Source organism: Citrus sinensis, chromosome 5 (genome assembly GCF_022201045.2).
Source record: "Citrus sinensis cultivar Valencia sweet orange chromosome 5, DVS_A1.0, whole genome shotgun sequence".
NCBI lineage: Eukaryota > Viridiplantae > Streptophyta > Magnoliopsida > Sapindales > Rutaceae > Citrus > Citrus sinensis.
The window spans coordinates 7,038,205-7,047,318 of record NC_068560.1 but is presented as its reverse complement, the minus strand read 5'-3'; positions in this window follow the sequence as shown (position 1 = coordinate 7,047,318).

Genomic DNA, 9,114 nt, shown 5'->3' with positions numbered 1-9,114 from the left:
TTATGTAAATTTAAATTAAAATAAAAAATTTGATTACTAAAAACAAGAAATATAAATTTCAGTGTAAATACTTTTTATTATTTTTAAATATTTTTTCTTTATATTTTACAATCCCAAGATTGAATATCAAGCAAATGACTCATTCATCCCCTTTTTTTGAATTTTTGTGCCAGGGGATTATTGGATTTTGTAGTAGGAGTAAGTAGTATATATTAATTTCAGTAGAACGAAAACTGACAATTTTCCCTTAAAACAAATGTGTAAACTGTGTAAATGTATAAATATATAATCTGGTTTTTTCTCCCACAAGAGAATAAACTTGAATAATTGTAAAAAGGAGGATGATACTTTCTTCCTATAATCCGTTATTTTTACCATGTATAATTAGGTTTTGATAACTTTTAATACCTTACGTAATCTCTAATGTTAAAATAATAACAGAAAAAAAAGCATTAGTAACCTTTTAACAAATAAAAGTAGAATAAAAGTAGAAAATCTTACTATAGTCAATAAGCATAAATTTCTTAAAAATAGTCTATCTGACAAATTCTAAAAATTAACGGATCTTCTTGATATTTTCCCAAATAATAGGTATCTGATTGTCCTTTCCTTGATTTTATTTATTTTCTTTTGGTGGGGGATAATCCCACTTCCAACTTTTTATAAAATAACACCCTATTTATAAATGCACCCCATTAAAACTTTAATTTTTCTTTTTTTGATAAATGTACCCCAATCAAATATCAAACATGACCCTATCCTTGTAATATATGCAGTATTTTATTTTTTCTATTAATCTCTATCTATTTGGAACATGAATAAAAATTCCCTTCTAATTTTAATTTTTGATCTATCACTAATTTATAGTATATATATGATTTTTAAAAATAACATCAACGGAATGAGGGGAACTTTATTAAAGTATAAAAATGAAGTACAACTAATTAGGGAGACATTGTGACTATTACCCGTCCTCAAAATCATAAAGGTATAAGATGCAGGGGAAAACCGTGGTGCAACTGTAGTACTGTGCCACAGTTGCACCTAGCCATTGGATCTCAATAAATCCCACCCATCCAAGTGAATCCAACGGCTGGATCCAACTGTGGCACGGTACCACAGTTGCACCGTAACCGGACCCTAAGATGCAATCATGGCATATACTAGCAAAAGCGAAAGTTTAGAAAACCATTTGCATCCCCAAGAAAGAAAAGCGTTGATCTCTGAAGGAGAGGCATTCCACGAAGTGAAATGATTATACTGAAGAGTGAAGACCCAAGTTTGCTAAAACATTAGCAACCGCATTATTTCCCCTAAAAGTATGAATGACCCGAAAGTTCATTTGCGAAAGCAGTGACTGTTCAACACCTATTTACAGTACATACTAAGTATTATAATCAACAATCAACACAGATTATCTTTGAAAGAAATATTATTATCATTTTCATAATAATGACAATACATTAGGAAATTTTTTAAAATATCGTAGACCAAAAGATAATAATTTAAACATTAGAAAGATGTCCCACATTTTTGTAAATGTTTTTAAAAAAATTAATTTAATTTTTTCAGTCAAATGTAAAATACTGTAGATTAAAATATGTTGATAGATTATAAATTATAAATTAGATATATTTATCTAGTTTATGAATTATTTATTGAACAATTAAATTTAATGATAAAATTGTAATTTTGAAAAAATCAACTAAATGGCGGCGATATTTATGATAGGGTAACAGAACAATATATAAATAGCCGCTCCACATAGTCCTCATATTCAGATTCTAGTAAACTCATAACCAGCAAGAAATTTGAGCTTTAAAGTTAGAAAATATATGAGACGATATATATATATAGTAGTTATTTACTTATTATGTATTTATGAATTTTGATTGCCAGCTGGTTGATTAACACAGTTTATTAATTGAAGGTTTCTTTTTTTTAATTAGATTAACATAGATTAAATCCTTTGGACAGCCATTGCGTTTACGGAGATTCTATTCTGAGAGAGAATCGAGAAGGAGAAAGGAAAGAGGACTGCTGTTTGAAATAATTTCTTATGCTATCCCAAATAGTAAATTTCTTTATTATTTTTCTAATAATAAAATTTGAATTAAAATTGGGTGCAAATTATAAGTTGAGGTAGCCATTAGATCTAATTTAATTTGTCCACACTCGTGGAATGGAACGCAATTTGCACAATTCTGGCCTGGACATTAATTTCTCGGAAATTGTTCCCATTGATTTAATCGTACTAGCATGTTTCACGAAATTAAAAGTAAAATTTAGACTATGTATTGGAAAATGACTGCGATTAGATTTGAAATAATTTTTTATCTTATCATTAACAGTAAATTTATTTGGTATTACTTTCGTAATAAAATTTGAATCATAATTGTGTGCAAATTATGAGTTGGGTGAGCCATTAGTTATAATTTATTTTGTCCATACTCGTGGATGTAACGCAACTTGCACAATTCTGCGCCGCACATTAATTTCTCGGAAATTGTTCCCATTGATTTCTTGACTTTACCCGTATTTGTAGGGGGATGAATATTTTACAAAATTTTAGTTTCTTTTCTCTTTCCATTTTTTTTTTTTTTTCTTAAAGATAGGAAAGTCGCATTCGTTCATTCATTCGTTCATTGAAAGTAACATTTGGAGCACCTTCCTAAATGATACCCTATAAATAATGGGATTAAGGTGGACCAAGACAAGACGCAAGACTAGATAGGTGTGAATTTGAGAATTCACGTCTGTTTAATTGCACTGTCATTTTCTTTCTTTTCGCAAGAAAAGAAAATCACATTTATTGAAAGTGAAGCCCTAATTAATGGTAGGCGTAAATTTGAGGTTGTTTAATTGCGCTGGCATGTTTCACGAAATTATAAATAACATTTAGATTTTGTACCTGAAAATGATGGCCATTGGATCCAATCTCAGCTTGTTCTCATTAATCAGTCGTTTGGACGATCTAGAATGGATTCACGAAATGTTCACTAGTCCAGCCTGGACGTTTGTCGAAAACTCGTTCTCATTGATCTCTTGACATTATCCATCGTTGAAAGGACATGGATATATTTTAAAATTGAGAGGTTGAATTTTCTTTCTTCCTTTTTTCTTTTTAGAAAAAAAGAAGTCAAATTCATTGAAAGTGAATTTAGTAAGTGAAGCCCTAATTAGTTTGGTTTTAAGTTCTTAGTGCGTGTGAATTTGAGAAAAAAATACACCTGTTTTTTAATTGTACGAGCATGTTTCACGAAACTGAAAGTGACATCTAAATTATGTACTGGAAAATGATTGCCATTAGATTTAGGGTAAAAGTTCGTTTAGTATTTATATTTTGAAGTTAGTGTCCGTTTAGTCTTTATATTTTTAAAAATACCTCAAACCATCTCTACCATTAAATTATTGACACTTTTGCCATTATTTTTTATTCCTTTTAACTTATTTTTATAACATTGCCCTATTATAATAATTTTTTTAGACATTATTAAAAAGAAAAAAATAAATTACCAGTTTAACACCAAAAAATAAAATAAAATAAAATATATATTAATTTTTGTGGAACACACTCTTGAGTTAAAATATTAATTTTTCTAAAAAAATTGATAATGTAATTTTTTACGATATTAATTTTTTAGACATACGTGAGCTTCCACAAAAATTAATATATACCTTTTTTGTTTTTATTTTATTTTTGAGTTTAATTTGATAATTTAATTTTTTATTAATATCCAAAAAAGAAACATTATTGTAAAAGTGTAATATTGTAAAAGCAAGTTAAAAATAATAAAAAATAATGGTATGAGTGTCAATATTTAGTAGCAGGGACGTTTTGAGGTGTTTTTAAAAATACAGGGACTAAATGGACACTAACCTCATAATATAGGGACTAAATAAGCTTTTACACTTAGATTTATGATTTAATTTCAATATGTCCATTCTAAGTAGTCGTTTGGACGATCTAGAATGGATTTTCAATGCAGTTTGGAGTACTTCGACCAGAGCGTTCCTCTGAAGAATTGTTCCTATTTGACTTTACTCCTGCGGTAAATACTTGAGAAATGCATGTTTGAAAAATTAATAATCTTGATTAAATTATAAAATTTCTGATCTTGACTTAAACCAATGTGCTAAATTAATAATCTTGCTAAATGGAATTCATTAGGGCCCAATGAAAAAATAAATTAGTAATTACCCAAATTATATAAAACTACGTATAAATTCAAAATATTAAGGATTCTTTTTCTTGACAACCTCAATTCTCTGAATACAAACAATTTTCTTTTCTTAATTGAACTCATTGTGCGTTTACTAACCATTTTGCTCCTGCAAAAATTGAAAATGCCCATTTTATCCTTAGTTAAAAAATTATTTTCAATGATTATTATAATTAATTAATATAATTATTCTAATCAATTAATATATTTTGAAATATTGTCATTATTAATGATAAAATAAAAATAATTATTTAATGTAATAATGTTAATTATTATTATTATTTATAAAAAAAATTTATAGAATATTAATATATTGTCAACAATAATTACGAATAATAATAATTTTTAAATAAATAATCACAATAATTAAAATACAAAATAATAATTACGACAACAATTCATTAAATACGTTCTAGTAACTTGATACAATCTAACTCATTTTGATTCCGATTCCAAGACAAAGTAAACTCATTAATGGCAATCCAACTTATTCTGATTTTGATTACTACAGTTCAAATAATCAACTTATTTTTATTTCAATTCTTCATTCCCATTTCAAGCCATTCTCATTTTTATTCATTCCGATTGCAGCACATTCCGATTTCAATTTAGCAAATGCACCATCAATTTCATCCTTAATTTTTTACAAGAGTTGGACTATTGACACACCTCTAACATTCTTTTTAAACCCTTTTTGTCTACATACTTTTCTTAATTCCTAAAATAACCCTCATTTTTTTGTACTTTCTTAATAAACCCCTGCATCGATACTTTAAAAAAAAAAATTTCTAGGCGCTCTCTTTCGCCCTTCTCTCATTCCAAACCACTTTCAATCTCTTCTTGATTTTAGACATTCATGAATTTAAGATTTTTATCTCTATCTGTCATTATTTTTCCTAGTAGATAATAAGCTTGGTATATACATAAAGACATATGTGCGAATCTTTTTTTCTGAAAAAAATTGGCCTAAGTAAACAAACTTCACAAAATTATCTTTCCTACAAAATCTTTGTTTATATTTAGTTCAAATTCTTATTCTATTACAATTCATTGTTTTTTCAAATTTTATAGATTTAATGGGTTTATAATGAAGAAAAAATAAGAAAACATAGGTGGGTTGAATTAGATAAGTTTTATTTTTATATAATTTAAATATAAAGAGTAAATTTACAAATAAAGAACAAGAGGGATTTCATGAGAGATATAGAGGGGTGCTAATAGCGTCACTCTTTTGACAAAACGCATCAAATTTGGTATTTGTTTTCTTTTTCGTAGAAAGTAATTATTTAAGATTATCATGTACAATGTGCTTGCCTTAATTTTTTGACTTCTGCATCCATGTACGTAACACTATTTATATATTTCTTTTTTGAAATTCATACGTGAATTTAGGTAAAAAATATTACGTGTACCAGATCATGCAATTAATTAAAATATAATACTCTTTTTAAATTATTAAGTATTAGCTTACTGATAAATGAATAGTTTATTCATCTCGATGCATAAATAATATCACAAAAATAATTTTTTTTCTTAGTCGTAATAGTATAATTTTATAGCGGTTTTTCTTGTATTTGAAAGAAGATGGATATTTTAAAAAATCCAAGCTTGAATTTTATTTTTTCTTTTTCTTTTCTGAAAGAAAGGAAAGTAACATTCATTGAAAGTAACACAACACATTCATTGAATGTAGCATACCGCATCTGCCCCAATTAATGATATTAAGTCCCAAGTGTGAAATTGAGGGGGGGGGGGGGGGGGAATACTTCCGTTATTTAATCGTACTAGCATGTTTCACGAAATTGAAAGTACAATTTAGACTATATATTGGAAAATGATTGCCATTAGGTTTGCTAATTAACTTTTTTATATTATCCTTAAGAGTAAACTTCTTTATTATTATTTTAGCAATAGAATTTGAATTAAAATTGAGTGCAAATTATGAGTTGGGTGAACATATTAGATCTAATTTAATTTGTCCACACTCGTGGAATCGAACGCAATTTGCACAATTCTGGCCTGGACATTAATTTCTCTGAAATTGTTCCCATTGATTTAATCGTACTAGCATGTTTTACGAAATTGAAAGAAAAATTTAGACTATGTATTGGAAAATGACTGCGATTAGATTTGAGATAATTTTTTTATCTTCTCATTAACAGTAAATTTATTTGGTATTACTTTCGTAATAAAATTTGAATCATAATTGTGAGCAAATTATGAGTTGGGTGAGCCAATAGTTATAATTTATTTTGTCCATACTCGTGGATGTAACGCAATTTGCACAATTCTGCCCCGCACATTAATTTCTCGGAAATTGTTCCCATTGATTTCTTGACTTTACCCGTATTTGTAAGGGTATGAATATTTTCTAAAATTTTAGATTTTTTTCTCTTTTTTTTTTTTTTTTCAAGATAGGAAATTCGCATTCGTTCATTCATTCGTTCATTGAAAGTAACATTTGGAGCACCTTCATAAATGAGACCCTATAATTAATGGGATTAAGGTGGACCAAGACAAGACGCAAGACTAGATAGGTGTGAATTTGAGAATTCACGTCTGTTTAATTGCACTGTCATTTTCTTTCTTTTCACTGTCATTTTCTTTCTTTTCGAAAGAATAGAAAATCACATTTATTGAAAGTGAAGCCCTAATTAATGGTAAGTGTAAATTTGAGGTTGTTTAATTGCGCTGGCATGTTTCACGAAATTATAAATAACATTTAGATTTTGTACCTGAAAATGATGGCCATTAGATCCAATCTCAGCTTGTTCTCATTAATCAGTCGTTTGGACGATCTAGAATGGATTCACGAAATGTTCACTAGTCCAGCCTGGACGTTTGTCGAAAACTTGTTCTCATTGATCTCTTGACATTATCCATCGTTGAAAGGACATGGATATATTTTAAAATTGAGAGGTTGAATTTTCTTTCTTCCTTTTTTCTTTTTAGAAAAAAAGAAGTCAAATTCATTGAAAGTGAATTTAGTAAGTGAAGCCCTAATTAATTTGGGGACCTGCCTATGGTACAGATTCTGTACCTAACATCTCGCGTCATCCCACCGTTCCATTTTTTATTGTTTAATTTCTCACTCCACATCCAACCACATCCAACGGCTGATGCTGCAGTCTGTAGCTTACAGATTCTGTAAGCTAGTCGAGTCCATTAATTTGGTATTAAGTTCTTAGTGCGAGTGAATTTGATAAAAGAAATACCTGTTTTTTAATTGCACGAGCATGTTTCACGAAATTGAAAGCGACATCTAGATTATGTACTGGAAAATGATTGCCATTACATTTATGATTTAATTTCAATATGTCCATTCTAATTAGTCGTTTGGACGATCTAGAATGGATTTTCAGTGCAGTTTGGAGTCCTTCGACCAGAGCGTTTCTCTGAAGAATTGTTCCTATTTGACTTTACTCCTGCGGTAAATACTTGAGAAATGCATGTTTGAAAAATTAATAATCTTGATTCAATGATAAAATTTCTGGTCTTGACTTAAACCAATGTGCTAAATTAATAATCTTGCTAAATGGATAAGATAATAATTTTTAAATAATTCATTAGGGCCCAATGAAAAAATAAATTAGTAATTACCCAAATTATAAAAAACTACATATAAATTCAAAATATTAAGGACTCTTTTTCTTGACAACCTCAATTCTCTGAATACAAACAATTTTCTTTTCTTAATTGAACTCATTGTGTGTTTACTAACCATTTTGCTCCTGCAAAAATTGAAAATGCCCATTTTATCCTCAGTTAAAAAATTATTTTCATTGATTATTATAATTAATTAATATAATTATTCTAATCGATTAATATATTTTGAAATATTGTTATTATTAATGATAAAAATAATAATAATTAATTAATGTAATAATGTTAATTTTTATTATTATTATTATTTATAAAAAATTTTATAGAATATTCATATATTGTCAACAATAATTACGAGTAATGATAATTTTTAAATAAATAATCACAATAATAAAAAGACAAAATAATAATTATGACAATAGTTCATTAAATACTTTCTAATAACTTGATACCATCTAACTCATTCTGATTTCGATTCCAAGACAAAGCAAACCCATTAATGGCAATCCAACTTATTCTGATTTTGATTACTACATTTCAAATAATCAACTTATTTTGATTTCAATTCTTTATTCTCATTTCAACACATTCTCATTTTTATTCATTCCGATTTCAATTTAGCAAATGTACCATCAATTTCATCCCTAATCTTTTACAAGAGTTGGAGTATTGGCACACCTCTAACATTCTTTTTAAACCCCTTTTGTCTACATACTTTTCTTAACTCCTAAAATAACCCTCATTTGTTGTACTTTCTTAATAAACCCCTGCATCGATACTTTAAAAAAAAAAAATTCTAGGCGCTCTCTTTCGCCCTTCTCTCATTCCAAACCACTTTCAATCTCTTCTTGATTTTAGACATTCATGAATTTAAGATTTTTATCTCTATCTGTCATTATTTTTCCTAGTAGATAATAAGCTTGGTATATACATAAAGACATATGTGCGAATCTTTTTTTTTGAAAAAAATTGGCCTAAGTAAACAAACTTCACAAAATTATCTTTCCTACAAAATCTTTGTTTATATTTAGTTCAAACTCTTATTCTATTACAATTCATTGTTTTTTCAAATTTTATAGATTTAATGGGTTTATAATGAAGAAAAAATAAGAAAACATAGGTGGGTTGAATTAGATAAGTTTTATTTTTATATAATTTAAATATAAAGAGTAAATTTATAAATAAAGAACAAGAGGGATTTCATGAGAGATATAGAGGGGTGCTAATAGCGTCACTCTTTTGACAAAATGCATCAAATTTGGTATTTGTTTTCTTTTTCGTAGAAAGT